At 46.4% G+C, this 24,154-nt stretch overlaps 1 protein-coding gene across 1 annotated transcript in view; it reads left to right on the top strand.

Moving 5' to 3' along the window:
- The first annotated feature begins 4,435 nt into the window (after nucleotides 1-4,435).
- LOC147748137 (sphingosine 1-phosphate receptor 2-like) overlaps nucleotides 4,436-24,154 on the top strand; it is a 229,644-nt gene continuing 209,925 nt past the window's right edge. The window contains exon 1 of the mRNA XM_086958961.1: nucleotides 4,436-5,076. The gene's annotated coding sequence lies outside the window, so the exon portion shown is untranslated. The remainder of the gene's footprint in view (nucleotides 5,077-24,154) is intronic.

Genomic DNA, 24,154 nt, shown 5'->3' with positions numbered 1-24,154 from the left:
TCTCCTAGCTGACAGGACCTCTACAACCACCTCGCCTCTTGTCCTCCCAAACCTCCTACATTCCCATGACTCCACACAGTCCTCCTCTCTCTTTCCACCTTACCGCCTTGTTCCGCACCCATCTCCCCCTAAATATGTCCTGAACTCCTCTCCCTATTGCAACACCAACAAAGACAACTCTCCCTTCACCTCCGATTCACCAACTCCTGCTCTCAACCTCCGCCTCTCCGCACTCTTGAACCCCATACCCCAACCCACCTTCTGTCCCCCCACCTCTCCCTGCTTTTCACCACCAATTCCACCCCCTCCTGTTTCCATGGAGCCACCCAACCTTCCGTGCTCTGCCTTACTCTCTCTGGAAAATAAGCTAGGCTCTCTTATCTCCTCCATCTCCCAGCTTGTAGCTGCCATTTCACTTTTAAGCTCCAAGATTTCCACCTCTCCATGCACCTCTACCCCTTCCCAACTTCCAACGAGAAGCACCCCGCCCACTCACCCCAATGCAGCCAAGCTCAACCTGGCGTCCGCAAACTTCGTTAACTCACACAAGCCCTTGAACGCCACCCTTCTTCAACCTGCATCCCCTAGTAACCCTACTATCTACACTATTCCAACAATCTCCTCTGTCAGAACCAGGCATCCACCTAAACCCTCCCGAGCACCCCCGCATAAGTACAATATCACGATCACCCTTCAGAGACCAAGTGCCCCTGTCACCAAAACAGTCTTGACAGAGCTGCGCTGTCTGCTCCACAACTGCAGATCAGCAGTAAAACACAAACTTGAAATCTCCGATATCATCACCTTTCACAATATTGACATGCTCTTCGTCACAGAGACCTGGTTCAAAGATACCTCTCACTCTATATTTGATCTCCTATTACCCACAGGCTATTCTATATTTTGGAACGACAGAACTGACATCATTGGGGGAGGTGTTGCAGTTATCTTTAGAAACTCCCTTCAACTTAAGGCTTCTGCTATCAGCTCCTTCCCTCAGATTCCATGTAATTTATCGCCCGCCTAGTAGTGGCCCTTCATTTATGCAGGAACTCACGGACTTCATCAGCGACCAATATTCCCGAAGTGACAATCAGACCTTCGTGGGTGACTTCAATCTCCACTGGGGCGTACCGCATGACTCTTCGGCGAACTCGCTGGCCACCTTCCTCTCTGCAATCGATCTTATTCAACACTGCACAGTATCAACACACTCCAAGGGCTCAATCCTGGACCTTGTTATTTCTAAAGCAGGCATGCTCTCTGTCATTACCCCCAATCAAGTAGACTGGTCTGACCACCTCCTCATCCCATTCTCTCTTCACCTATCACACTCTATAACCCTTGGTCAACCTAAGAGGGCTACCTCCTAGTTCCGTGATGCGAAAAATATTGATGCCGGACCCCTCTGTGAATCAGCTTTGTTATCACTTCCAAGGCTAGACGCCAACCTAGATGTTGACGAACTCACCTCCCAATGCCTCACAGTCCTTGCAGCCGAAATCAATAACGTCGCTCCACTCAAAAGCAAAAAGATAAGGCCCTCCGCTCCTTGGTTCAACAAATCCCTCCATGAAGAAAGGAAGCAGCTAAGACTCCTGGAGAAACAATGGAGGCAAGTGCCCTCCACAGATAATTTGGCCACGCTTCGCTCAGCAAGATCCAAGTACCACAAGCACATCTTCCTTGGGAAAGCATCGCACTTAAAAACCCTTCTTGACTCATCCAAAAATAGACCCAAAAAACTATTCAATCTCATTAAGATTCCTAACTACTCCCCCCAACCTCCAAGTTGGAGGACTCTACAAAGCAAGCAGCGGATTTCGCTATATTCTTCGATGAAAAAGTGAAATCACTTGTGGATCAGGTCGCTCATCCTACCCATCCAGAGGAGCGCAAATCCGCAGCCATTTGGCAGAACTTCGACCCCATCTCTGAAGATGACCTCCGCAAGCGCATCCGCGAAACAAAGCCCTCCAACCATTCTCTTGACCCCATATTCAGTGCCATTGCCATTGACTTCTACACCCATTCCCTTTCCTATTGGACCACTCTGGTCAACCTCTCCCTTTGTCAAGGCTCCCTTCCTGTCTCCTTCAAAACTGGGCAGGTCACCCCTCTGCTTAAAAAACCCACTGCTGATGCTAAAGACCTCAATAACTTCCGCCCCATCACTAATCTACCCTTTCTTGCGAAAATCACAGAAAGATGTGTAGCGAAACAACTCTCTCGTCATATCAAGGACAATGATCTTCTTGACAATTGTCAGTCCCGCTTCATCCAAAACTGCAGCACTGAAACAGCCCTACTGCAAGTGGTTGATGATGCGCTGAGGATACTCGATTCGGGGGGGGGGGGTCCTGCCTTCTAATTCTCCTTGACCTTTCTGCAGCCTTTGACACTGTCAATCACAACTCCCTCCTCAACACTCTTCAACAGAGAATGGGCTTGGAGGGCACTGTGCTTAGATGGTTTGCCTCCTTCCTCTCAGATAGAACCCAAATGATCAAAATAGAGAACAGTCTTTCATCTCCTGTGGCGGTAGGTCAAGGTGTTCCGCAAGGCTCTATACTTGCACCCACTTTGTTCAATCTCTATTTAGAACCACTGGGAAATCTCCTAAGTAAATCTGGGATCCACTATCATCTCTATGCAGACAACACTCAAATCTACCTCAAGGGTGCCTCCACTCACGATCTCTCCATCCTAAGCTCTACTCTCGACTCCATTCAAAACTGGATGTCAACTCATCAACTGATTTTGAATCCCGCCAAAACTGAATTCCTCCTCCTCTCCTCCTCAATCTCTCCTCCCCCAGTTCAATCATGGATGGATCAGATGAATCTACTTAACAATAAACCCATCATTGTCGACAGCGCAAAATCTCTTGGTGTCATACTCGACAAAAAACTCAATCTAATCTCCCACATCAATTCCATTGCAAAGTCTGCTCGATACCAATTGCGCCTTCTTTTGGGAATTCATCGCTTTTTCCCGGAACAGGACCTTAAAACCCTGGTGCAATTGCTGGTCCTCTCCAGACTGGACTGCTGTAATTCTCTTCCTACTGGCCTCCCCAAATCCCACTTGTCCCCCCTTAGATCTGTTCTCCATTCAGCCGCTCGTTTCATTTATGGGGCCAAAAGTAGCGACCACATCACACCGATGTTATCCACCCTCAGGTGGCTTCCCATCGAGGCTAGAGCTATCTACAAGACTGCCTGTATTACCCACAAAGCCTTGCACTCCTCCTCTCCTGGCTACCTGGTGAACAAGCTGAAACTCTCTGGAGGCTCTAGACCTTCACGTAATGCGGAAAATCTACTGCTTGAACCTCCCACTTTCAAGAAGGAAAGAACGATGGCTCAATCCTTTTCAGGCAACGCAGTGAGAATATGGAACTCACTTCCGCCTCAGCTCCGGACCACCACCTCCTCCCAGGTCTTCAAAACGGACCTCAAAGTTCTCCTCCTCCAAAGACACCTCCTAAAGTAATTCACTCCCTCTCTATTATCTGAAGGAAGACCTCCCATCACTGAAAACTATTCTCCATGACTATGGAAGTGCCTTCCCAGTGTGTTCTGGCAGTTTGAGTATTTACCATTTATTGCAGTATTATCCTTGTACCTGTGTATGGTACCCTGTTGTAACTTGCACACGTCACTTTTCTCTTGTAACACACTGTTTTGCTACCTCTCACATTTGTTCTTGTGCCTCTGTGTCTAGCATATATTGCAGTATTATACCTCTAATTGTACTTTGTTTTCTCTTGTAACCAGCACACTTGTCACTCTTTCCCCCTGTATATAAATTGTACTTTTATGATGGTTTTTTACTGTCGAAATAAAGATTTACTGAACTGAACCTCATGTATTTTGTTTGCTCACAATTGTCACTTTTACCTCATGCAACTTATTGTCTGCTGTTGTAATTTTGTTCATTTGTAATTTTCTGTTCCTATTGTGAAGCGCTCTGACGCCTTCGGGTAAAGTCCGCGCTATATAAAAACACATAAATAAATAAATAAAAAGGGAAGGAACATGCTTGTACTAAACGGTTCAGGGAATATGCAAGGTTGGCGCTGCACGCTGAAGAGGCTGCATGGGGAAGTTAGGGTATGTTGTGAAGAGGTGTAGATGACTTTGCATGCACTGAGGGAGTTGCAGAGAAAGGGTCTATGCAAGATTTAGCTGGGTGCGCAGAGTTTGACATAGATTGCAAATTGAGGGCGCCGCTGGTTTCAATAAGCGTAGGAAAAGGGTTGCAGCAAGGCATGCCACGAGCCGGATGTACACTGAAGGGGCGCACACACTGCACAGCAGGGCGCCGGCTAGGTCAGTGACGGCAGAGCGGACCCAGGCAGGGCAGGAGGAGGGGGAGGAGGCTGCACACATTCCCAGCCAGCCTGCGCGGGCGCTGCTGTCTGGTCTACCGCACACTCCCAGGGCCGTGGCTCGCGAGCAGAAGAAATTAGAAGGCGCGCGGCGCTTGCAGCGGGTGGCTCGCGCCTGTGGAACACTGGGGAGACTGGACCACGAGCGAGGGGGCAAACGAGCACGATTACATTGTCCGGCCGAGCGCGAGGCGGGCAGCCCCTGGACTCAGACGGCGAGCGCGAGGACAGGAGCTGCTGAAGGAGGGCTGGCGCGAGGACAACGCGAGGGGAGTTGCATGTCCGAGCAACGCGGATAGGAAACCCTGTTGCGCGCGGGGTGCAGACTGCTGCCCCCTAAAGGCATGGGCACGAGGGCATACGCACCTACCAAAGATAGAGAAGAGGAAATATATCTACCGAGTCAAAGTCCACTTATGGTGAAAAGAAACAGGCGCGGGCTGAAATTCCAAAAAGGAGTGGATTTTTTAAACACTTTTTTTATTTATTGCTCTCAAAGTTTACGTTTCCTTAAATTATTTTGATTTTTTTTATTGCTACCCTTTCCCTGACTTTCTCCGATTCCTTTCCTTTTCATATTTTTCTCCCTGGATTTTTATTTTCTTCGTCTCGCCAAGGGAACCTCTTGGTAAAAATCGGCTGTCACTGCAAAACAGTAAAGGATCTTAAGGAAAGACACTTTGGTAAGAATTACTCTGCTCTCTGTCTGTGGTTGTGACTTTTGCCTGTGCGTGCCTGTATGAGTTTATTAAGTCATGTCCAACTCTAAACGCTGTAAGTTATGTAGATTTTTTGAGCGTTACGGAACCAGAGAATGCGTCATATACAACAGAGACGGGTTAGATAATAGTCTAGTGATATATTAAAAACCAGTAATCATGTGAAAGTAACGCAATACAGACACAACTCATTCCCCAAACAAACTTACCTTTGAGAGAACCTGGTAGCCTATGACCGAAAAATATTTGCACCATTTCTTTATTATGTTCTTATCCCAGCAACACATTACATTGTTATGTTTGTGGCATTTGTATGGTTCTTTATCCGCCATTAGTTTGGCTTCGTTTCGCTTTTAGTAGTCCAGCAGTGACTTTCCACAACAGTCTGAGATTTTGACCGCAGCTAGTTACCAACCGGATAACTGAACTGGGCATTCTTATTGAGTGGTTCAGTACTTTTTTGGGCCAAGTGTGCAAATTGCCACCAGACTGAGTACTTTTTGTGTGTGTCCCCACTCTTCACAGCCCGAATGTTTTCAGTTTTTGCCCTTTTATTTGGCTTCCTTAACAATATTATTATTTTTTGTGTGCTTCGTGTACAGCCAACAAATGTTGATCGACAACAGATGAGTTGTCCCACGATACCACACACTCTTCGAGCTTTGAGATGTTGGCATTGCTGGCACATTTGAAACACAATAACATCATCTGCCAGGCATTAACGTGAATTTCCTTTTAGGAGCAAATATATACCTCATTCATTCAACCATACGACAATTCAGTGACGTTACCTCATTCATTCAACCATACGACAAATCAGTGACGTTACCTCATTCATTCAACCATACGACAAATCAGTGACGTTACCTCATTCATTCAACCATACGACAATTCAGTGACGACACAGGCTGCTGGAGATATAACGTTCCTTCTCTGAGTGCTATGCAGTCTTGAGACAGAAAGCGGGAAGGAAGAGCACTGAGTTAGAAAGGGTAATCCATGGAGGTTATGTGTGTCAGGGACAGGGAGGCCCAATGGATTGGCCCTAGGATCCCATTCAGCCATCAAATTCTATGGGAGCTCTTAGCAAAATGTATGCCTACTTCTCAAAAGCCAATTCAGTTTGTGGTGTCGCGGTATACCAGTCGTTTGTTGAACAAGGAGATCCCCTTGAAGTCCTCAGAGGCATGCGGTTGAAGTAAAAAGTGGGCTAAACCACAGACCCTTGCGATGGGGGTTGGGGTAGTGGTACCTCTCAGTTCTGATTCAGTGCTATCATTGGCATTTACTTGTTTTTCACAGTCCTAGTAGCTCAATCACCCCGCTAACACTACGAAGGCACACACACTCATGGAAAAACTGTATTGACATTTGAAAAGCAATTTCCCTGCATGATCATTAATTGAAGTGATCTCTTAGAAACCACGCTTCATCCATACCTCTCATCCTCATATGGGGTTTTGGTGGGTCATCTCATTGAAATCAAAGAAGATTAAAAAAATTGTGAGGTGTGAGGAGGTGGTCACATTCAGGTCATGGGAGGTGCTTCAGTTGGGTGGAGATGAGTCCAATGAGGGTGACTTTCTAAAGTGAAGAAGAGTTGAGTTGAGAGGTCTGCTGCCTCCATGTTGGAGTCAATAGTTTGTGGCTGGCCTGTGTTACAGTGAGAGAGCTTTCTAATAATAATCGCTGCGTCTTGAGTTACGCCTCCATAATCCATTCTGTAGTATGGGATTGCATCATTTTTTTTTACTAATAGGTCAGTGCAGGAATGCATGCCCCACTTTGAGACAAGAGGTATCAGCTGGCTGCCAAAAAAAGATAGCATGGCAACACTTGTAACATCATCCAAACTGATGGACACTACTCAAGTCAAAAAGAAGAACTGGAAGACGTGACCTGATGTCTATGTTGTCAGTTAGGGAATCGGGTGACACGACTCTACATGTGATTGTGGGCAGATCTCTTAAGCTTCCAGATCCTCACTCACATTACCAGTCAAAAAGTGCTAGTGCTACAAGGCAATTCCTACACGCGTGATGGTGCGCCTTGAGGTGAGTCATTTTGCAGTCCTTCACTTTGCAAAATTATTTATACATTCATAGGCGGGCCAATTACAAACCTGACTGGCATCTTGAGAAGTTTTCTGTCGCTGTATTAATTATGGCTACTCATTAACTCTCTCAATTCCTTGCCCCAGATCTGGTTCCCATGTTCTGAAAGACAAATAGCTCATTCAGGAAGCATGATATTAATCAGCCCGCCCCGCACTTCCTCTCCATATGCCCCAGAATGGAGACCTCTCCTGGAGAGTATGCATCTGTTAACAGAGTACTCTCTGCCTACAGTGACAGCTTCCAGGCCTGCCTTGAGGTTTACTGTAAAAGGGAGCTACCCTGTGTAAAATGCAGAGTGCAGAAGCACAAATCACCCCCCAAAAATACTGCGGGTCCAAACAAAAGGTAGACATGTGCTCTAAAAATGCTTGTAACGTAACACGAAGCGCAAACCGAAATGCCTTTTCCTTCACCAGTGGATTTCATTGACAGTCCCTTGTTCAGCCCTGGAAGGATGACCAGCTGAGCCAACCCTCTTAGGATTCGAACTCGTTTCGGTATTGTTTTATCTAAGAAGTTCCAGCGCCCACTGAAGCTATATAAATGCCATGATCCTCACGGGAGGAAATCTGGATATTTTCCGGGAAGGCGTTTGCTCTCAAATGGCTGATTGGGCTGGAGTAGAGTCAGCCGTGTTTGGCGTTCTCCATTTATCGATGCCAACAAACATTGACCATTCTAGACCAAACACTAATGTGTTGCTCGTCTCCGTGATTCAGTAATTATTGCATATCAGATATGTGCTTCAGGGCCACAACATTGGCATGAAGCTCTATACAGAAGGCATTAATAATTCAGTAAATTTCTGTTATATTACAAAAATACGGTAACAGCACAAATATTTTGAAAACATGTAATTAAACCTTCCATAACATTTGCTCTGTTTTCTCGAATAATCTATTTTTAAATTATTAATTTACTAGTTGATATTGTACTATTTAACGCACTGCTCGAGCAAGCGGGATCACATGTAGTCACGTCACCGCGAGCCATGACCCTTTCCCCACTTAGCTAGAACACGGCCCCCTCCCCCTCCTAAGTCAAGTGGGAGATGTGGTTTAGTGGCTAAATTGTCAGCTGGTAAACGAGAAAAACCCGAGTTCTTATCCCAGCTACTCCCTCACTTGTAGAAATTTGACGTCTCTGGGCAATTATTTCAGCTCTTTGCATTTGTGTCTGTGTATACTATGCATGTGTATTACAGAGTACAGCCACAGCGTTGACGCATCTAGTTAAGGACGAGGCTAAACACACACACGCTTAAAGGTCATGAACCCGTGTACGTGCACAAATGATTCAAAGGCCATATTTGTTTGTGAAAGTGCATTTTCCCGTCCTTGGACAGCACAAACCTTTCACACGGTGAGACACGTGACTACAAACATGTCCAGGCCTGGCCACCATGGAATGGCTGTGTCGCGGAAGAGCTGGTAGTTTGGGGGAAAAGAGAGGTGTCAACTTGATATGTTACATGCCATCGGGGAACACCGAAAAAACACATTATGCGGATAGAAGAAGCACAACACCAGCTCCCACTAATATAACTGAAGGCTCCTCAATAGATGCAACTAAAGGGTAGCGGGTTGATAGGTGGGAGACGTGTTTCAGCGCCTGGACACTCACTCGAGTAACCGTGCGCTCTATAAATTCTATCATTCATTCATTCATTCATTCATGCAGGTTCTTACATAAAGGAATACAGTTAAGGGATGCGGTCCTTAACAGAGCCTCATAGTATGTTTCACAGAAGGCCCCACCCGCTCTCCTGAGGAGATGAGTGAGACAGAAAGGTGGACATTCAGTATCTTGCTGCACCCAAAGCACGTCGGGGTGCTTAATGAGTTGGGCACAGAGGATCGTCCTAAACCGCTGCAGCAGCTTTCATCAATAGGGCACCTAGGGTCTTCCTTCTCTGTGGTGTTAAGTGTTTAGTTAGGTACATGAAGTCCTCCAGCAAATGGTACACTTGTGGTGTTTTTAATGTGTTTGACAGAATGGATCTTCCAATAGTGAATGCCTCTGTTTTGACTTTAATGACTTAGGTACTTTTTAAATAAAAAGTATGATTATTCTGTCGTTAGTGATTGGGTACTTAGGGGCAGATTTATGTTAACTGGCGCATTCTGAGGGATGCGCCAATTAACGTGCGCCACAGTGCGCCACAGCTACGCCACCCATGGTGCGCCGCATTTATAATGGGGCGCACCATGGTGCAAAAACGGCACAGATGCGTCACGCATCTGTGCCGGAAATGTGGCGCATTGCTGGAGTTGCGTCGCAAGCGTGACGCAGCTCCAGGAAGGCTCGGGGGTGCCCCATTCCACTAATGCTGCATCAAGACCTACGCCTGCTTCAAGCAGGCGCAGGGTTTTGACGCAGCATTGCCCAGAAAGTGACTGAGTGAAATCTCATAGATTTCACTCAGCCACTTTCAGGAGGCGTTCCTGCGCAGGAACGCCCCCCCCTGCGCAGGAACGCCTCCTTATGGCGCAGTGCTTTACAACGTGACGCATCTCCTAGATGCGTCACGTTGTAAATAGGGCGCATTGTTTGCGCCGCAGTTGCGTCAAATAAAGTGACGCAATTGCGGCGCAAAGAGGCGCAACAGCCTCATAAATCTGCCCCTTGGTATCTTTCATTAACCAGTACCATCGCTATATAAAACTTTTTAAATAAAATAAATGAAAATTGATGTTTCTTTAATTACATAGGTACTTTTTCAATTACCAGTACCTTGCTGTGTGGTTAATGTGCTGGGTACCTAGTATCATTCAATAAACAGTATCATCCGGTCTTTAATGAGTTGGGTGTGTAGGGTCTTCCAAATAACGGTACAGTTGAGGTGTCTATAATGTGTTGGGCATAAAGATCTTTGTATACCAAATATTTACTTGATACTTACTATCTTTAAATAAGCTGTACCGTTGTGTGTTTAGTGAGCTCGATACTAAATCAGTACCATTAGATCTTTAATGTATTGGGGTTGTAAGGTCTTCTAAATAACAGTACAGTTGAGGTGTCTATAATGTGTTGGGCATAAAGATCTTCCTATTTGTAATATTATTGCAATGGTTTTAATGGGTTGGGCATATAAGATATTCCAGTAGCTTTATTGTGTCATTAACGCTTTAAATCTTCGCGTAGGCAATACTACTGTGGTGCCTTGATGAGTTCAGCAGATAAGATCCTCCAGAAACCTGTACCATCGTGGTGTCTTTAATAGAGCACATAGGACTTTCCAATACCCTATACCATTGTGGTGTATTTAGTGAGGTCTGCTCATGAGCTCCTCCAAAAACGATGACCGTAGTTGAGTTTTTAATGATTTGGGCAGATAAGATCTTTTTATACCAAGGAACGCTCTCCTTCCTTTAAGCCCATTCAGAAAAGCCATAGGTGGAGTGGATTCTGTGACCACTGGTTTTTAAAGGTGGTATCAGCTACCCACTACCAATCTGAACAGATTTTATTATAACAGTGTGAATCGGCTCAATGTGCCTCCATCCTTGGGTGGAAGTTTGACTCATACCACGGGGTGAAGTCTCAGTCTTTAAGAATCTCACTGGTCACTTTGGCTTTAATGAAGTCTCACACCTGGGACTCACCATATCTAACAATAAAAAAAAAACATATACTGTTTTGTTATTGAAATCTCTGTTGGTAGTAGAACTTCTTTTCTTGGTCAAACTATTTCCTTTTGAGCCCTATTCTACTACAACTTTTTCTTTGGTCTGTATTAGAGACAGTCGTTGCTGTTCCCCAGCCTCATTTTTCAAAATATATGTTAAAACACATGCTTGGATACATACACACTGGGGCTTTTGTTCAGCCCTGTTCAACCATCGGCCTGTTCAAGTGTCATTTGCAGTTTGCTTTTGCCCATCATAGCGTGCAGCATGGGCCAGCACTCTTCCTCTTTTGGCACACTTTCATTTTTGCCAATCACATGTGCACAGCTGCAAGAAAATTAGTGCACGTTGTTGCCTGTGCTGTGTCTTGGCTACAAGACCTGACCATTTTTAAAATGTATTTTATATTTTTGTAATTTTTTCCACATTTCATAAGTACCACCACACTCATTACCTCCCGTCCCTCCCTCGCCTTCCTTCCATACAATTGAGGCTCCGCCTCCCACCCAGACCCACCCCCAGCATAAAAACTCTGCCCGCCCCCTCCTCCACCTGTTTTTTTTTGTCTCCCTAGTGGGACTTACCTTCAGTTCCTCCCTGTGGCGGTGCCGGGGAGTCTTCGTGCTGGTTCTCTGCGGCGACGGTGTCCTCTGCAGCGTTCTCCTGGCTGTGTCTCCTCTCCTCGTCTCCCTCGTGGTTTGGGGGCGGAGCGGTGACTCGGGAAGCCGCAGCGTTGTTGGGCGGTCCTCCTGTGGCTGGGGCTGTGTTTCCGGGTCGGGCTGTCATGGATGCCTCCTCCCGGACTACACTCTTCTGGAAGACCTGGTAGGACGGGTTGCTGCCCGTTTTTTGTTTTTCTTTTTTACATTTACTGGTTATTGAAAGGAAATGTAATGAGGGTAGGGCCCGTTTTTGGCGGGTTTTCTGGCCGGGGCTGTCATTGGTTCCCGGTTGTGATTTTTTCCTTCATTTGGCAGCGTGGGGTTTTCTGCTCCTTTGTGCTTCTGCCATGGGTCGCAAGCAGGCTTTTAAGCGGAACCATGTGGTGTCTTCTTCCTCTTCCTCCTCGCCTGAGGTCTCTCCTGTTCCCTCCAAGCGCCCTCGGTGTCGGGGCCTTTCTGGGGGTGATGTGCCTCTCATGTCCAAGGAGGAGGTGCAGGGCATGATTGAGGCGGCTGTGTCTAAGGCTCTCCAGGCTCGTCCGGTGCCTGCGGCTTCTTCTCGTCCACGCTCACTGGATCCTGCGAGGGAGGTTTCCTTGTCGGATGATGATGGTCCTTCTACCTCCTCGGGTGGGAAGTTTATCTCCAGGGAGGAGAGATGGGATATTCTGGCTCATGTGCGGGACAATTTGGGGTTCCCTCCTTTCCAGCTGGAGGCGGAGGGGAATCTCTTTCCTCAGTATGCTTCTCCATCCAGGTTGGGCATGCCTTTTCAGGGTCCGGTCAAGGACATGGTGCTGAGGGAGTGGCGTGAGGTTGATAAGTTGCAGGTCCCTCGCTTCCTTCAGAAACTTTACCTTTTGGAGGGGGAGGACCCCTTGCCTCACAATTTGAAGCTGGACTCTATCCTGGCCACTCTGATTGGCAAGACTGCTATTCAGCCTGAGGACTGTACCCCGGCGGATGCTACTGATAAGAAGGTGGATTCTGGCCTTAAACGCTCCTTTGCTGCTGGGAACTTGGCGCTGAGGGCTAGCCTTTTCTCTGCCTACTCTGCGCAGTCTTTGGTTCAGGATTTCGAGAGATTGGCTGCGGCGGTTCAGGAGGGCTCTGAGTGCTCAGACCTCCTGGCTGCTATGGAACAGCAGGCTAGGCTATTGGCGGACATTTCGTCGGATGTTATAAAGTCTTCGGCTATGTCCACTGGGGCTTTGGTGGCGGCTCGTCGTTCCCTCTGGCTCCGGTCCTGGAAGGCTGATCCTGGGGAGAAGGCGGCTCTGTTGAAATTGCCTTTTGATGGACTGGCTCTGTTTGGGGACCAATTGCCTGCCATGATTTCGAAGGCTTTCAAGGAGCGGAAGCATGCCTTGCCGTATAAGGGCGGGGCGGCTCCATCTGGTAAGCCTTGGAGTAGGGCCCCTCGGTCTTCCCCGAAGCGTGATTCTCGTCAATCTTTCCGCAGGCGGCGCTTTCAGCCCCGTTTTTCTCCCAGGCACGCTGCCTCCGCTCCTAAGGGCCCTGCCAAGAAGGGTCCCTGACAACTACTGTCTGGCCGGTTCCCTGCCGGTGGGGGGTCGTCTTCGGCAGTTTCTTCCTCGTTGGCAGCAGGACGTTTCGGATGGCTGGGTCCTGGACACTGTGGGTCGTGGGTACGTGATAGACTTCCTGCAGGTTCCGCCGGATTCTGGGGTTCGGCTGACTCCTCTGCCTGTCTCCGGTCCCCGCAGGGTGGCTCTGCTGGACGGGGTGTCCTGTTTGCTTGCCAAGGCTGCCATCTGCCGGGTTCCTGTCGAGGAGGTGGGGACGGGGACCTACTCCATTCTGTTTCTGGTTCGGAAGGTGACCGGGGGCTTTCGGCCTGTCCTCAATCTCAAGTGGGTCAACGCCTGGGTTCGGCCCGTACACTTCCGTATGTTGACCCTTCAGGCCATCATTCCTTTGGTTCAGCCTGGCGACTTCCTGGCCTCCATGGATCTCGAGGACGCTTATCTCCACGTCCCGGTTGCCGCTGCTTCTCAGCGTTTCCTGAGGTTCGCTGTGGGAGACGCCCATTTTCAGTTTTGCGTACTTCCCTTCGGCCTCAGGTCTGCGCCCAGGGTTTTCACGAAGGTCCTGGCGCCTCTCGTGGCTCTCCTTCATGCAGAAGGGGTTTTCATTCATCCATATCTCGACGACCTCTTGCTGCATGCTGCGGGGGAGTCTCTTTTGCTCTCTCACATCGGGAGGGCCTTGGAGGTTCTTCAGGGACACGGATTTTTGGTGAACTGGGGAAAGTCTTCTTTGGTCCCGTCTCAGGACTTGGTGTTCATCGGGGCTCGTTTTCAGACTTTGCTCGGCCATGTTACCTTGTCCGACAAGCGCCTGGTGTCTCTTCAGTCGCAGGTTCGGGCCTTGATGTCCCGGGAGGCTTCTCCAGCGGTCCAGTGGCTGCGGGTGCAGGGACACATGGCTTCCGTGGTGTTTTTGGTTCCATGGGCTCGTTTTCATCTCCTCCGCCTGGCCAATTGGATCCTGTTGGGTTGGTCTCCTGGGTCTCAGAGTCTGTTGTCCCTGCTGCCCATGACGGACCGGATCCGGAAGGAGCTTTCCTGGTGGCTCTGCCGCCAACACCTCCTGGCGGGGGTTTCTCTGACTCCCCCGGCTCCGCTTGTGGTGACTACGGACGCCAGCCTGTCCGGGTGGGGTGCTTGGCTGGGGTCGGAGCAGGTTCAGGGGTTCTGGTCTCTGCTGGATTCCCGGAGGTCCTCGAACTGGCGGGAGCTGAGGGCGATTGTGCTTGCCCTGGTGCACTTTCAGGACTCTTTGAGGGGGCATTGGGTGTTGGTTCAGACGGACAATCTGGTGGCGAAGTCCTATGTCAACCGTCAAGGGGGGACCCGGTCCAGGTCCTTGAACTTGATTGCCAGCGTCCTCTTTCGGTGGGCTCAGGTCTGGGTGCTGGGTCTGTCGGCTCTCTACATTCGGGGGGTGGACAATGTGAGGGCGGATCTGTTGAGCAGGGCCATTCCGTCGTCTCGGGATTTCTCTCTCCTTCCCGGTGTGTTCCTCCAGTTGGTGGGTCGTTGGGGCCTCCCTGTGGTGGACCTGTTTGCGGATCTGGGGAATGCCAAGGTGGTGCAGTTCTGTTCTCTGGGCAGGTGTCCCGGTTCTCTGGGAGTCGACGGCTTGACCTGTCCTTGGCCTCGGGGTCTGCTGTATGCCTTCCCTCCCTTTCCGCTGCTTCGGTCCTTTCTGGTGCGGGTCCGGAGGGATTGTGCTCGGGTGTTGTTGGTGGCTCCCTATTGGCCTCGGGCGAATTGGTTTCCTCTCCTGTCCGAGTTGTGTTGCGACCGGGAGTGGGTCCTTCCGGTGGTTCCGTCCCCGTTGGAGTTTCCGGCCCTTCCCCTGGATTCTCTCCGGAGGCTGCACCTGACGGCCTGGCTGTTGAGCGGCAGGGCTTAGCTGGGTTGGGGGTTCCTGCCCAGTTGGCGGTTACTTTGCAGGCGTCGCGTAGGTCCTCCACTCTGCTGTCCTATGCCAGGCATTGGCGGGTCTTTTCGGTCTGGTGTGCTGGTAAGGGTGTTGACCCCACGCTTGCTGACCTCTTTTTGGTGATGCAGTTCCTTCAGGATGGGGCTCTTCTGGGGCTGTCGGTGGCTTCTCTGCGGGTGCAGTGGGCGGCTATTCAGGCGTTTAGGGGCTCCTGGCGTAATTTGCAGGATGAGGGGGCTCTGATGCCTCGTTTTTTTCGGGGTCTGTTGAACTTGTTTCCCCGCCCTGTTCGGTCCTTCCCTTCGTGGGATTTGCATCTGGTGTTGGATGTCCTGTCTGGTCCTCCCTTTGAGCCCCTTGAGGGTCTCGAGTTGCGTCTCTTGACTTTTAAAACTTGCTTTTTGGTCGCTATCACCTCTGCGAGGCGCTTGGGGGTGTTGGGGGCCTTGTCTTGCAAGTTTCCTTTTTGTAAAGTCTTTTCGGATCGGGTGGTTCTGGTTCCCGTTCCGTCCTTTGTCCCTAAGGTAAATTCGGCTTTTCACCTCAGTCAGGAGGTGATTTTGCCTGAGTTCTGTCCTGCTCCTTCCTCGGCTGAGGATTCTCGCTTGCATTGTTTGGATGTCCGACGGGCCTTGCTGTGGTACCTCCATGTTGTTGAGTCCTTCCGGGTGGGGGACTCTTTGTTTGTTAACTTTGGTCCGGCTCGGAAAGGGGTTAAGCCTTCCACGGCCTCTTTGAGTCGTTGGATTAGGTCCACGGTCTTGCTGGCTTACCATCTTAAGGGTGTGGTTCCTCCTGTGGGGGTTCAGGGGCGTTCCACTCGCAGTATGGCTGCTACGGTGGCTGAGTTGCATGGGGCTTCTGTGGTGGAGATTTGTAGGGCGGCGACTTGGTCTTCTCCGTCTACTTTTGTCCGCCACTATCGAATTGCGAGTCTGGAACGTTTGGATAATGTTCTGGGCCACAGGGTCTTGTCCTCTATGCAGGGCCAGGGATGTTGATCTGCTGTGTTTTGGGCACTGTATTAAATTTGGTGTTCTTTATCACTCAGTTGTCCGTCTCTGTTTTATTCTGCTTGCTATGTCCTCAATTGTATGGAAGGAAGGCGAGGGAGGGACGGGAGGTAATGCTTCCATTTCTAACGATAATGGCATTACTCCTAGTCCTACTCCCTCGCCTTCCTTCGAGGACCCTCCCTCCCTCCCGGTGCGGTTCAACTGAGTGCTAGCTCGGCTTGTTTACGTACAGGTGGAGGAGGGGGCGGGCAGAGTTTTTATGCTGGGGGTGGGTCTGGGTGGGAGGCGGAGCCTCAATTGTATGGAAGGAAGGCGAGGGAGTAGGACTAGGAGTAATGCCATTATCGTTAGAAATGGAAGCATTCCAAGGCATATGGCTTTGCAAGTGCCTGTTACACTTTAGTAGGAAATAAACATTTTTAGTTTTTGTTTAGTTTCCAAGTGTTTTGTGTTTTAGTAGGGTCTTGCTGTGTGCTTTGCAGCCATACATTCTACGTTTAATCTTCTCCATGCTGGTAGATACAAAAATATCGGAAGGCTATAGCAAAGCCAGCAGTTGCATACCACTGTCACCTCTATACACATCCATGTGAGTCCCTTACAATTGCAAGGCATTGCACTCTTGTTTATTGTTCTTGCATGGTTTGATGTGGGAATGAGCATGGGTAGTAATCTCACTAGTGTCCATCCGTCAGCATTGATGGTTGTAGCAAATAATTATTTTGATTACTTCTGGTAGAACATCTTCTACCAAATGCATCTCTGCAAAAGTATTTGGTCAAGCATGTGGTCTAGTGGTCTAGTGGTCCAGCAGCTGACTGTAGCAGTGTGACCTGAGATCTAACTGCATTTTCCCCTTTAAGTCTAGGCAGCTCATGCGCTGCTCTGCGAGACATGCTGTATTCAAGTATGAACTTGGAGCTCCGTCCATTTTTCGCCCATCTTTTTAATTGGCTCCTGTCACTGTCCTTTGTAAACTGTGGCTTTTCATTGGTCAATATGCTTAGTAGTCCCTCCTTAGTACCGCCTTGTCTGATCTTGTAACCTCCCATAAGGACTGGTCCTCATACGTGCCTTGTTATTCGACAGGCCTTAATTACAGCGTCCGAGTACTATTTTCTTTAATCAGGCAGGACATGCTCTAAACTGCTTTTACTGTTTTTTAACTAGCGCGCATCTTTCTTTAACTAGCGCGTGCCTTTTTTTATGCGTCGCTCGCCATATGAATGTTTTTTTGTTTTTCTTTAAAGCGCTACAACATCGTGCTTTAGCTTTAAATATAATTAGTGCATGCGCGGCATGGGGCATTTTTACGAGAAAAAAAATGTCTGTCAACTTAAAAAACAAGTGTTTTTTTTTTTGTAAAAGTGCCCCATATCGCACTTTCGCTTTAATGACGCAGCGCACATTTCTTTAGACGCGGGTCGTCTAAAGAAAGGGGCGTGGCTGCCATTAAACTGAAAGTGTGGCATAGGGAGCGTTTACAAAAAAGCATTTGCAATGCAATAGGTTTTGACATTTGCGAGAGTTTAAGTTATTGGCATTGTAAAGGACAATGCGTTTATTTATGTTTTAAAAACCAACATATTAAATAAAAGGCATTTTTATTTAGAATGCAAATAGGTCAAACTCTTGCAAATGTGAGACCTATTGCATTGTAAATTCTTGTTAGATCTGAGGTTAGCGAAAACCTTTTGATTGTACTTAAATTATTTGCATTATAAACTTAGGGCCCAATTCACAGAATGAACTTAAGAATCAATCCTAAACTTACTACTATTTTGGTATTCACAGAATGCACTTACTACTTTTGGCATTCACAGAATGCACTTACTAGTTTTGGTATTCACAGAATGAACCAACTATTTTTGATATTCACAGAAGTTAGGATTTAGTCTTAAGTTTGTCTTAAGACAAACTTAAGACAGACTTAAGACAGACTTAAGTTAGGATTTTGTCTTAAGTCTGTCTTAAGTTTGTCCTAAGTCTGTCTTAAGTCTGTCTTAAGTTTGTCTTAAGTCTGTCTTAAGTCTGTCTTAAGTTTGTCTCAATACAAACTTAAGACAAAATTCTAACTTCTGTGAATATCAAAAGTAGTAAGTTCATTCTGTGAATGCCAAAAGTAGTAAGTGCATTCTGTGAATACCAAAACAGTAGTAAGTTTAGGATTGAGTCTTAAGTTCATTCTGTGAATCGGGCCCTTAGTACTTACAGGGCCTTTCCATCAGCAATCTTCATCCATTGGTCTATTGTTGTGCCATTCAAATTTGTCTCTGTCCCATTTCAGCATAAAGCATTGGGCAAGGGGCAGTCCACTTCAGCTATTGGCTAACTTCACCGTGAGTGATGGTATACTGTTCTTTCGCAGGGAGCACTTCCACACACAAAGTAGTGTCCTTAAGTCCTAGGGATTACTACTGCAATGAATGGTTTATGAGACCAAAAATATTTTTAGACTGATGGGGCCCAGCAGCCTCCCCAAAAATAAAGTTTTGGAAAAACCATGAAAAAACAAGAAAGGGTGACAACTACAAAAGGCTGGTAGCCAAGGCAAGACCAATTGACTTTGCCAATGTTTGTTGTGTTGTGTTTTGTTAATTTGTGCAGACCATAGCTTCTGCCATAAATGACCTCCTTACGCTGGGAACTAAAGGCTCATAGCACAACTTCCTGCTTACCTAGGACCTATGAGTACCCTTTTAAGATTAAATTGGGAAAGGAGCACTGCAACGAAAGGGAGCTTACACCAAAGAGGACTTCCCTCTTGTGATTTTAAATCTCAGGATTTAGAGTAGTACAATTACGAGAAGGACACAATTATGTGGCTTGGGTGTACAGGCTAAATCAAGAACTATGAAAAAGCAAACTCTAAACTTTGACGATGGACAGCACAGTACATGAAAATCGCTTCCCCTGAAGTTATCAAGGCACTCAACATAGCTCTGCTCAAAACCCCAAATTGGCTGACTTTCAACCATCCAAAGTTAACACCGAATTTCTCCTAATCTCCCCTCCCAAGCAATCCCCCATTATTGAAAAATATTTGAAAAATCTAACATCTCTCCACTGCACCCCACACACCATAGATTCTACGAGTTCTCTTGGAATAATACTGAATAAGGACTTGAACTTGCAAGATTACATCAGTTCAATTACCAAAGGAGCGAACTTTCAACTGAGCACCCTGAGGAAAATAAAACCCGTACTTACCCCGATTACTTCAAGTCCGCTGACCAAGTCATCTCAAGGTTGGAATATGGCAGTGCAACACGTTGCGGTCTATTTAGCTACAGATTGGAGCCTTTTAGGGCTTCTTTGAACTCCGCTGCTAGGCTCATCACAGGATCCAAAAAAAGCAACCAAATCTCTCCGGATTTGAAATCCCTAAAGTTGCTCCTTTATGAGGCCACGATACAACTAAAAATTGCCTGCATGACTCGTAAAGCCCTTCATTTCAACACCCCTCTGTAACTCGCTCAAAAACTTGAACTTTCGGGCGGTTATCTATCCTTCAGGAGCTCCAGCACCCTGCGGCTTGAACCCCAATTTTTTTTTTTAATGAAAACTTACAATCGGACCTTCTCTGGTATTGCCCCAATAATCTGTAACTCCCTGCCTACGGATACTAGACTGAACCCTTCAACAGTGTCCTTCAAAAAAGGAAGTGAAAGCTTTTCTGAACCAGACTTTAGCCTTTGCCTACTATTGTGTCAACCTGGCTCTGTTAGGCCCTCCTTGACCAGTGGACTTTGTTACATCCATTATCGTTCCTGATCTTTTTGCAGTATTCAACACCGATGTTCGTTGCTTATTTATGCTATTCTATATTTACGTTATACTTATCCCCTCCGTTAGTACGGAGGTACATGCCTGTATGTGTTATGTTCATTTTGCTGTTCTGCCTCACTTATCTCCTTCATATTTGTTCTTAAATGTTTGTAAAGGGCTCTGACACACTCTTGGGTCATGTTCGCCCTATATAAACCTTTTAAATGAATGAAATAACATAATCACAGAGGGCCTTATAGGATAGGCCAGGAGATTGGCAGTCAATGTTGAATGCCGGTGTGATGTGATGCGGGTATGCGACCCAGTTGCTCACTCTGGATGTAGTGTTCGGTAGTCATTTGATGCACTGGTGGTCAAAAATCAGGAACCCCAGAATCCATACTGTGCATAGAAGCAATATGTGGCATTACCAAGGATACATTTAGGATTCTGGATATATATTTTTTATGTACCAGTGCCTCATTCCACAATCTAGTACAATTGGAAGCGTTTAGAAAGTGCAGGCGAGGACACTTGATATTTTGTTGACTTAGTGGCAGAAATAGTAGGAAGATGCTCTTTTGTATGTCACGGCCCTTCAAAACTGGAAAATAGGTCTTGAGAAGATTTAGGACGGTGCATTCATGCAGCACAGGAAATAACCAAATACGGAGTTTGTATATGTTTCTGAAAACTGTCTGGACAAAGTTGTAGAGAGGAAATGGGCTGATGTCAAAAACTTTTTGTGAAAGCCTGGGTTTTTCGATGTAGTTCCTTGTTTGGTCCGAGCCGCCTGGAGCTCTGCGCCAGTTTTTCCTACAGCGGTTCTTAACCCGTGGTCCGAGGAGCCGTGGGTGTCTATAGCGCCTATTTAGGAGTCTGCGTACCCATATGCCCCCTAATAGGCTTAATCACAAGCATTTTAGTTTCATAACTATATAAAGGTTGTTTCTCTTATGGGGATAATATTTTTCTAAAGTAACAACAATACTTACTCAAAGTTAACTGTATTGCCGCCTTGGTGTATTTGATATATGCATTAAAAACATATATAAAGCTATGTTTAAAAAAATCATAAGCATTAAAAAAATCTTTTATAGTCAGAAGCTGATTGCTAGTTCGGAATAGAGCAATGGTGAATGTACAAAGTCATTGTTCACATTCAAATACACTTCAACTTAAACAATCAATCTGTTTCCAGCTAAAAACACTTTTGAAATGCGTATGATTTTCTAGAAAATCCTACGCATCTGCACACTTAAAGAGCCAGTGTTCTAACAGCTCAGCGATCTATGCATGTATACACTGGTAGACCACCTAAAAGTCTCTCCCAGGCTGCATGTTCTCCCGTCCACTGCTTTACATTGCCAAGCAATTACAGACTCCAAGTACCTACACTTCTTCTATTGGAAAGAGGGCCATGCCTGCACATTTCTGCAGAGATGACATATTTCAACAGGCTGAGCACCACATCTTAGCCAGCATATACATTGGTATAACTAGCACCTGGTCTTCTAGCTTTCATTCAGCCACTGGCTGTGCCACCTTTTGACACAAAGACCCTGTGTAGGGATTGTACATATGCATTTGTACACGAGATGTCACGAGCAGTCAAGTGTTCCGGGTTGCTCGTGGCAAGCTCGTGTTAACATAACATGTTGTGATTTAAACTAGCAATGGTGGTCGGTTATGCTCGTGATCTGTGATCCGGCATTACTGACTTGGAGCTTAAGGAAGGAGGATGGAATAAATATCCTGGATCAACTATTTGCCTTCTGTGTGATCATTTCGGACTTCCCTACACTGGCGACGAGGATGGGACTTTAGTGTATCTCATGGCTCCAGGTGGAGGCAGAACTATGTCGGCACGTCTTGCAAGATTAGCGTCAAGATTACAATCTTTTCAGTGCACTATTGAATATGTTCAGGGAAAGGCGAATATGCATGCCGATTGCATGTCAAGATTGATTTCTGATTCAGATAACCCTGCATCAACTAATGAAGAAGAGTGTGAAGTAGCCTTTACTTTTCACGATATTAATTTAGTGTGTGGTGAACAAATGTCATTACAAGAAGAAGTTTGGAAGGAAGAGATGAGTAAGGATTTAGAATTGTGCAGTGTCAAGAAGTACCTTATTCATGGTTGGCCAGAACAGAGGAAGTTATCAGGGAATTTAATGGGTTTTTATAAAATTCAAGAAGAACTTGCAGTAGAGAATGATTTGATTCTTCGAGGCGATAAAATTGTACCACCTTTTACTGTTAGGAACTCTATTCTTAAGATTGCCCATGAGGGACATTTGGGCATATCTTTCACCAGAAGACGTTTGAAGGAGTCCTTTTGGTGGCCGGGCATTGACTCATGTGTGGACCAATTTGTACGTTTGTGTTCTTATTGCTCAAAAAGTGACAAGACAGCTGTCGCTTTGCGTCCTGAACCATGTCCTGTCGAGTTACCTTCAGGTCCTTGGCGTAAACTAGGGATAGATATTATCGGACCTTTTAATTGTTTACCAAAACAAGAGGCTTTTGGCATAGTACTTATAGATTATTTTTCTAAATGGCCAGAGGTCAAGATGGTGAAGGAAGTCACTTCGTATCAAGTAATAGAATTCTTAGATGAGATTTTTTGCAGGGAAGGCATTCCTCAGGAGATTGTGACCGATAATGGTCCACAATTTGTGAGCAAAGAAATAGAACAATTCTTTGTTAAGTGCGGTATTGTTCATAGGAAAATTGCAGTCTTCCATCCAGAAGCCAATGGGCAAGTTGAGAGGTTCAACCGTGTAATTAAAGAGGCTATACAACTCTCTATCAAGGGAAATTTGAATTGGAGGAATGCATTGCAATCCATGTTGTTGGCTTATAGGACATCACCTAATTCAGTAACTTTGGTCACACCCTTTGAGTTGCTAAGAGGACGGAAGCCTAGTACTAAATTGGTCCCATGGTGGCTAAAAGGAAGTTTAGCTGGTACTGAAAACTGTCTGAAAGTGGATTTTGAAGCAGTTAAAAACAGAGTTCAATTGTATAAAGACAAAATGAAACATGATATGCTCAAGAAAATTGGTTCTACGTCTTGTTGTTCCATTAGAGTGGGTGATTATGTCCGTGTAAAAAGGAAGGAGGGTGTAAGTAAAGGTTTACCGGTTTGGTCAAGCCCTAAAAAAGTTATTGAAATCTTCAGAAACGCAGTCAGGATTGATGGTGGTTCTGTGTGGAACTTAAGCAGGATTTCATTGTTTAAAGGTCCCAGTCAATTAGTAAATGATGTTGACAGCAATGTATTTTTTGACGTTGGGAAACAGAATGACAGTGTGGAACATCTCCATGAAGAAAATAGCTCTAACAATACCAGAGCGACACGTTGTCATCGTTTACCTGTTCGATTCAATGACTTTGTAATGAACTAGAAATTTATTGTTATGTTTTTTTTTGTTTTTTTTTTAAAGGGGGGAAGGTGTGTAGGGATTGTACATATGCATTTGTACACGAGATGTCACGAGCAGTCAAGTGTTCCGGGTTGCTCGTGGCATGCTCGTGTTAACATAACATGTTGTGATTTAAACTAGCAATGGTGGTCGGTTATGCTCGTGATCTGTGATCCGGCATTACTGACTTGGAGCTTAAGGAAGGAGGATGGAATAAATATCCTGGATCAACTATTTGCCTTCTGTGTGATCATTTCGGACTTCCCTACACCCTGCACGATCTATCTTAGTCCGTACCAAGCTGGTTTGCTGGCTTGTGTCTGTCTGCGGCCAGTACCCATTCATTCCCTTCTTCTGTCCCCCTGTTTCTGCGTAGCACCATGATTGCTCTTCAATACCTATTGATTTGTGGATACAACCTAGTTCTTAACTGGTGTATACCAGTGTAGATGCTCTCAAACTTAAACATGCAGTTGCCGAGGAAAGTTGACTCCCTGAATTCATATAGTGGCTAGTTGTATGTGCATTATTGTTGAGGTTCAAATTGCAGTAATAACCCGGGGTGCATGGCTTTCAGTTGTAACTTAGGGGAGCTCAGGGTGAGCAACTGGTTTGTAGTGTGGGTCCATATGCATGAAAGTCAATTTTTGGCCCCAGAGATCTTCAGCTGGCATATCAATTTTATGCAGAGCATAGATGGGGCATTTTAAAATCGAACCACCCACTCCCCTCCCCCTGATGTCAGACCCCCTGAGAGAGACTTACATCAGCACTGTCCACTGATCCATACAGTGCCTACCCTGTTCATTTGAGTAAGTGTAGTACACAAGAATACTACAGTTTAATTTTCAGTTTTGCTCATCCTGATTTATGAACATGTTCTAAATTACACTTCAAGGCAGAGGTGGCCTGAACAGTTTCACATTTTAAGCATGAGGCTTGTAGAAG

Source organism: Lissotriton vulgaris, chromosome 1_1 (genome assembly GCF_964263255.1).
Source record: "Lissotriton vulgaris chromosome 1_1, aLisVul1.2, whole genome shotgun sequence".
Lineage (NCBI taxonomy): Eukaryota > Metazoa > Chordata > Amphibia > Caudata > Salamandridae > Lissotriton > Lissotriton vulgaris.
The sequence above is the reverse complement of the archived record's forward strand: the minus strand, read 5'-3'. Positions and strand labels throughout refer to the sequence as shown.